Here is an 8,472-nt window from a genome sequence, read left to right on the forward strand (position 1 = left end):
CATTGGCCAAACATGTGTGATCGAGAGTCCTCAGTATAAACATAACTGAAGTATATATAAAACTTGCTCAGATGCAAGACACGTTAATCCCCTTTACTTCCTAATTCAAGCACAGATGTCTGAATAAGGATGGTAATTATTTTCAAAAACCACTAAGATGGCTGCTGGTCCCCTTGTCATCCTGACTGTAAGGGTAGGGGAAATGTGATTTCTGGGGTTGGGCTAGTGAGGGGCAGCAAGCACTGCAGGGGTGAGGATGGACATTTCCTCAATTCTTCTGTCTGGCATGACCACTGGCCACTGAGGCCTTGAGCAGTAATAACCCCAAGGAGAATATGGACTCATATCCAGGACCATCCCACTGGCATCAGATTCTGCACCTGGCCCTTCAAAGCCTTATGAATAATCAACTATTGATGGCTCTGAGGGTCAAGAAATCCTTGTGGAGTCTCCACAAACCTAGTCCTCATAGCCCAGTCTCACCATCTAGGAGCTAACAGCTGCACCAAAAGACTTTGGCCCTTTAACTGGCATGTTGCAGCACACAGAAAGCTGAGGCAGCTCGTTCCTTGTGCTCTCCATTACAGAAATGTTGCTTAACTGCTTATCCTTGTTCCTGTCCAGGGTCCTGACCTCACCCTAGCATGAAACTGGTTCAGGAAGTCCTGCTTTCCACCATATTCCTCAGGCCCTTCTCTCTGCTCAGCTTGGAAAAAATAATCTAGGCTTGTCCAATTGTGAGTCGAGGAAGACTTCAAGCAATGGGAGACCCTTGTGCAAGTTGCCTTTGTGTGTCATGTACTACAGGAGAGCTAAGCTGAATTATATATGTATGGTTGGCATAATTTACATAGTACTTTTGCTGCAAACTTCCTTCACTTTATCCCACCATTCCTCAGTTTCCCCTTCTTCCACCTTCCCTTTTCCTGTAAATTTCCCCTGAAGTATCTTTATTGGAATTTCTGTAGTCATATACTGCATCATATGTTGCTTATATATAGGTAGTACCGTATACAATTTGGGCAACAACTGAGATTGCTTTAATAAATTGTTTATCTCCCATATCTTGTGTCCAAGTTAACCATTACTTCTGATCACCAAACATGGTGACTAATCCACCCCTTTACTGAACAAACAGACCTCTCTTAGTCCTGCATCAGTACTCCCCAATGTTCTCTTCCCTTGTGATGGGTTGGTATTAATGAGACTAAGTGGGTGCCAGAATGCATGAGAACTCCACTGAGGTATAACACTAGACCAGGAAAGAATACCCTCACTTGGCAAAACACGTTATTTCCAGTCCCTTGGCTTCAATGCCCATCTGCAGCAAGAGGACCATGTACACATACAAGATTCCAGTACTCAACAGAGGCCAGTTTTTCTCACCACCCTCTGTGTATGTGCATGTGAATGTTGCATTATTAATATTGCATGTGCATATTGCATTATTAATATCTAATAATTCATTTTTGAATTGTTGTAATCCACCCCAGGACCTTACGGTGATAATAATATCAATAATACAAGCAGATGGACAAATAATTTGCAATAGGGGTTATAGATGAGGGAGAAATTCCTTTGCTTCACATAGTTATATTTATAACCGTGAATATGTGGTTTGTATTTTTTTTAAATGTATGATTGCCTACTGTGTTTTAAACATTTTTGCTCTTTTTATGGTTTTCTTTTATTTAAGAACATGGGACAGAAATTAAATAGAACTGATTTTTAAAAAGAAAGCAGAAGTCGTGTTCATTTCTCATATTAGACGAAAAGACCCATTTGGGACATTACAGGGTTATTTCAAAACCCGGGATCCAAACACTAATCTTTTAAACTTCTGCTAATAGCTGGCATCCCTTTGATCCATACATCAGGCTAAGTGAGACCAAGTGACTGGAAGAACAACACTGATCCCTTTCAAAGCACATAACAGCAATTGGCTGGGGTTGCTTTGCTAATGACTCTCAAGGCAAATGGAGAAAAGCAGGTGTAAACTGCTGGTTGTCACCACCAGAGGGAGAAAGAGGGTACAGCATAATATACTTCCCTGTTAAAAAAAAATATGGAAAAGGATAGATGAATTTTCAGGGCAATTTTTTTAATGCAAATCTGGTTCACAATTACTGCCATATTTACCCTCAAACCAGTCTGGAGACAGACAGACAGATGCAGGCCTGCAGGGATAGGTCTTTGTTTATTTCTATTGAGGAACCATGGAGAAATGCTATGCACACTGCCTTGAAACTCAACAGAATTCCTTCCATGTACGTTGGCACCTCCATTTCCCAGTAGATATTGATCAACACTTACGCAGGGCACCCAGCAAATCCATGACATAGCCGAGATTTTAAGCATGTCTCGGGCCTAGGCTTAACACACTGGGACCTTCAAGCATGGGGTATGTTGTGAGGAATTTCTCAGCTTAAATCAGATGTAATTTTACTGTTTAGTGTTGCATGACAGACCTCCCAGGATGTTTGCCACATTCTTGGATCTGTTGTATAACTTTTCATTTGTGTTTCATCTCCTGATAAATGACCCAAAATAAATTTCAAATACACCTGTACACAACACTTCAGTTCTCATTAGCAGTACAGGCTCTGAGCATCCTCATGGAACCAGATAGTAATGCAGCAAACTCAGTGAAAACCCCCGGCTTCTGCCAGGCCTCCTGGCTGCTGTTTTCTCCTCTCCTCTCCTTGCAACTTCTTTGAGAAAGTGTGCAGTGTAGAGAGAAGGGACTTCGGCAGCTGTGAGTGCTGGTGGCAAGCGATTGTGAGCGAAATATAGGGAGGGGCTGGGAACAGGAACATCATGTTGAGGGTCATGGGTTTCCAAACTCCAGATGATTGCTTCAGAATCCCCACTCCCCATTTCTGAAATTCACCGCCATAACTACTTGCAAGGAGTACGGCAGACAACAAACGCTGGAATTGCAATATAACATATCCAGTTTGAGCAGGATTTTTATGCCAAGGGTTACTCTTAAAATGGGGTCTGGGTCACTTGTAAAGTGGAACCCAAATGTATTATGACCCAAATGTATTATGACAAACTCTTAACTGGTTCATCATCCCTTGACGTCCATATTACTGTAATTTCTGGTTTCATTTATGGATATACAAATGGTAAAGTGCAAAAATCCAGGAAGAGGTTTTACTGCTGTAGTTTCTGAACCAAAGTAGATCTTAGTCTGATTTCCTCCTTCCTTGTGAGAAAGGGCAAAAATAAGTGTGGTTTTCTAAATAGGAGCTGAGATCAGCAGTCTAAGCTGATTATTTTTCATGATTATTTTTTGTCAGGATAAAAGTTTGCATATTTCTCTATTCTTCAGCATTACTTGAGAAATATTAATATTTGTATTGCTTAGACATTTTATTCATGTTACCTGCTGTTATTATAGCATATTATAGCATATCATAGATAAATATAGTACTGTGACATCATCTCATTCAGTATGTGATCCCTGAATGGCTGGGATCATTCATGTCACTGGTTCAGAAGCAAGCAGGATCCAGGGGTTAAAAGTGCTGCTGAAGCAATAGCAGCCAGGTGGAACAGTCATATCAAACAACAGAGGGAGAAATCGTTAGTATTTGCACAAAATATTTTTCAGGAAATATTGTTATCACACCAGACCTGATATTTTGACTTAATAATCAAAACTGAATAATGTAAATAAATTATTATTATTATTATTATTATTATTATTATTATTATTATTATTATTATTTAGTACATCCATAGAGCTCATCCCCTAATACACCTCATCTCTCATCCATGGAAGCTGGATATTTTCTTTTCCTTTATAGCTCCACCTTAACTTCGAGGTTTCTGATAGAATGGATGAGATGGGAGAAGACAAGAGGTTTTGAGGTGGGATTTGTACCTTTTATCTGACCTAGTAGGGATGCATTTATATGGCAATTCATTCCATTTCCCCGGCATTTTCCTAACTGTTCGTTTTCACAATATATGTGACCTTCCACATGACATAAAAGCCACTTCTGGAAATCTAGCAAAATATAGTGGAAGTTTAGTTACCATTTCCAAATCAATTGGTTCCAGAAATAACCTGTTTGCAACCCCCAAAATCTCAGGAGCAAAGTGACACTTTTTAGGAGAGTATATCGCCATACGGTTTTTTCTGACATTTTCATGGGTGAGCCATGAGGGAAGAGAAGCACACATGTGTGGAAAGGGTGAGGGAGCAGTGATGTTGTCCAATGATGTTCATTTTTGTGTTACACTACGCTCACAGGTGGGAATGAAATTTACATGTCAGTATATTGGTCAAAAAGTCGCAGATACATAACACAACACATACTGCAGTATGAAAGGAACATCAGAAAATGGGAAAGAGGTGCCAGCATTAAAACCAGGAAATCTAATGCAATGTTCCTTGTCTGAAAGCACCCTAGGTGTTTGGTGCTGTCAAAGAATATTGTTCATGAAGTACCTTTTACTTTCATGCAGCTATTATGGTAAGTATAGGCCCAAACACATTGAAAATGTTTTAACTGTCAGCACTAAAGGAATTTCCAAAACGTTTTGTTAAGTTACTGGAACAAAAGATTTTTTACCAACTCTGCGAGTCTTAAATGGTACAGCCTGTCTGTATTTAACCTAACAATACTTAGCATTCTTATTTTGGGTACAGTGCTGGAAGGATTCATAGTAACAATTTATCAGTGGGAATGAAAGTTAAAGGGGGGGGGGCGCGGATAAATGCAACTTCACTATTTTGTGCCCAAACAGAACATTGCTTTCTCAGACATGACACATTCCACCAGCCATGCCCAACGACCCAACAAGAGTGATCCACAGAGGTCTCTACTCAAGGTTTCTACTCATAGTTCTCTCATATTAAGAATACAGAAAACTGCCTGGCAGAGGAGGAATAGTATTCTTGCAGGCAGGGTGAGTCCACATAGTGGATTCAATGCTGCGTACAGTGGTACCTCGGGTTACATACGCTTCAGGTTACATACACTTCAGTTTACAGACTCCGCTAACCCAGAAATATTACCTCAGGTTAAGAACTTTGCTTCAGGATAAGAACAGAAATTGTGCTCCAGCGGCGCAGCAGCAGCAGGAGGCCCCATTAGCTAAAGTGGTGCTTCAGGTTAAGAACAATTTCAGGTTAAGAACGGACCTCCGGAACGAATTAAGTACTTAACCTGAGGTACCACTATATTGCAAAATAATGTAGTCAGTATGAAAAACACCGTCTAATCAAGTGTTCATTAGAAAAGCAATACAATACAATAAAACATTAGTCCGCCTCTGTATTTTAAAAGATGAAGAAAGGTAGGGTTGCCATTTTTAGGAAACCACCGAAACTGTTTTTTTAAAGAAAACCCCCCAAAAGTTTTTGAGCTTTTTTTGGCAGCTCTACAGAGGGTGACTGAGCCTGCAGTGCTCAATGTACCACTAAGCTCCTTTCCATTTACCTCTTTTGACATTTCATTTAATCTCCCACAGACCACATTGCTTTAAATAGTAAATGCCCACACCTAGGAATAGCTCATCTGCAAATGGAAACCCACGCAGCTTGTTTGCAAAGTACGTAGCCAGGATGGTGTGGATTAGCTTATTCAAACAGTTTGAGTTGCTTTATTGATTGATTAAATTCCAGGCAAAGAGTGTCCCTGCTCCCTAGGCTTTTTTGGAATCCATCACATTACAGTCATGCTTTCTTGCAGAGGATAACTTCAGCAAACAAATAGCAGAATAACATTGTCTCCTTCACTGATGCTGTTGAAAGCAGGTGGGGCATTTAATATTCCGTACTCTTCTAGCGTATAGTGGGCTCAGCATTTAAAGAGCCATCTTGATAGGAACAGAACTACATGCAGAGGGAAAGGAAAACCCTTCCCTGTATGAACTGAAACGTTTACTCTGCAGATAATGAACTTCATGTTATGAGGAGATGGAGCAGAACAGGGTGACTAGAGAAACAACACTAGTCTCATAAGCATTTGACTCTTCTTAGTCAGGGATGGAAGACTAAATTTAATGCAGGCTAGAGGCTACAGTACACAAAATCAGGAAATCTGCTGAGCATCTAAATCACCCGAGCCAGGGACAAACAAATCGTTCAGCACAGAGAAACACAATGGAAATGTCTCACGATATGATAGTTTGTATCCATGTTTTTATAACATAATTAAACTACAACACATGAATGTGGTGAATGCTGAGGCAAAGTTGAGTCTCACATACTCCATGGCATTTGCATATTTGCTGATGTGGGTCTAATTGTCCTTCCACATAAGGGGTCCAAGGGAAAAGAACGTACTAGTTCAGCATGTATCTCCCCCAATCAGCCCATCAATGCTCTGTATGATATTGGACCAATGGTGGCAAGTTCCTGGGCCACCACTTCATGGCCATCATGGGCTAGGCCATCCGCTTCAGTCCTTGCCCATTATTTATTTATTTCCCTGGTTTCTGGTCCACCTTTAAATCTCAAAGGTAGGATTCATAAATAATAAAATCTAATTACATTAGGGCTGCCTCTCTCTACTTTGAGACCTAAACGGTGAAAAGTCGGGAATAAATTCTTAAATCAAACAAACAAATATACCCTCCAACACACAGCACTGCATGGAGGTAGCAAATCCTCCCCGCACATCTCACAAATCCAGTTCTCATTAAGCTGCTGTGGCTGTTCATATCATAAGAACATAAGAAGAGCCTGCTGGGTCAGGCCAATGGCCCACTTAGTCCAGCTTCCTGTGGTCAAAATGACCAGCCAGATGCCTGTGGGAAGCCCATAAACAGGGCCTGAGCTCAACAGCATTCTCCCCTCCTGTGGTTTCCAGCAACTGGCATTCAGAAGCATTATTGCCCCTGACTGTGAAGGCAAAGCATAACCATCAGGGATAGTAACCATTGATAGCCTTTTTCTCCAAGCCCCTTTTAAAACCATACATTTTAAAGTTATTCACTATATGTTTTACAGCAGTTTGTATAAGTCTATTTCAGGCTTCTGCAACCTGATGCCACCCAGATCCTGTTAGATCATTTTCAGGCGTGGGAATACAGGATTAAACAGCCGAGTCTTCAAACCCCGTCTTGCTTAACCTCACACACTGTATGCCACACAGGAGAAGCATTTGGAATATCTGAGAAATCCAAACAAATTTTTGAAATCCTGCTGAGCGAGCTTTCGGCTGAAATTGCTCTTCTGTTTTCCAGTACCTTTCTGCAAAGCTTGAATGTGGAGCACTTGTTATATACTGGCCCATAGTAAGTCTCAGAAGCTTCTACCCCTCTCCCAGAGGAATGCTGTCCAACGACTGTGAATCTGTTAACCCTCTCTCTTCCAGTGTTTCTTCTCATAGCTGTTCCCCATCCAGTATTTCCCAGCTTCTGCCTTCTGAACTATGCCTCTCTGCAAACCACTGTTCCAAATCTATACTGTTCTCCTGCTCCTGGGAAGATTCAGGAGCAGGGGCAGGAGCAGGGGGGAGGGGGTGGCTCCCACCATTCCTCCTCAGTGCAGCCCTCCCCAGCACGGTCCCTGGCAGTAGGATGCTGCCTTACACCAAGTCAGACCATTGGCCCATCTAGACCAGAAGTGTCTGCACTGACCGGGAGTAGCTGTCAGAAAGACATCAGTCCTTCCTGGAGGTGCTGCAGATTGAAGCTGGGAACTTCTGCATCGAAAGCAGGTGGTCTATCACTGAGCTACAGCCCTTCCCCAATTAAACACTTGCTGATGAGTCTGCCAGCTCCCTGTTCTGCCAAGGAACACTGCAGAGTCAGATGGATTGCCCTCTCTATTGATCCTCCTAGGCAGCCTCCGCAGCCGCTCCTGGTGTTCGAGCTTGCCTGCCCACTTCCCCTCTGATGATGCTTGCCTCTCTTCTTCCACCCCAGCCTTTCCCATGGCTTAAGGCAGTCTCCGACACTAGGGCTATGTCAAGATGTGAAAACCCCATTGCTGTGATCCCTGCACATCACTTGATGGCCTGCCCATGTTATCAATTGGTTGGGCCAACAGCATCAACATACTGATAGAAGGCAAAAGATTTATGTGATCTGAAGAGAAACCAGAGTATGCATCACCATACTGGTGAAAGGGCAAAGGTTGCCCAATTCCTAATCAGTTTATTTATAAAAAAATGAAATGAAATGAAACCTATGTTTCACAGCATTTTAACCAACGTGTGGCAAGGCAATTTGTACTTCCTGTGAGATATTTGCTACTAACCTTTGCCTCGGGTTACGAACATAAAACGTGAATGTGTCAAAGCATATTTTCTCTGCAGCTGAGTATTTATATAGTCTTTGGAGTCTACATAACCTTTCCATAAATACATACCAACAGCTTTCTAGGTACATAAATCCCAGATTGTCAAATGAGGACAGTTATTCAGCCTCTTGGCTATCTTCCTTCTACAAATAGGTTTCTCACAAACATGTTACAAAACTGGTATGTCTATGAGCTTTAAATTTAAT

This window comes from Podarcis tiliguerta (genome assembly GCF_965153285.1).
Source record: "Podarcis tiliguerta genome assembly, chromosome: 1".
Taxonomy (NCBI): Eukaryota; Metazoa; Chordata; class Lepidosauria; order Squamata; family Lacertidae; genus Podarcis; species Podarcis tiliguerta.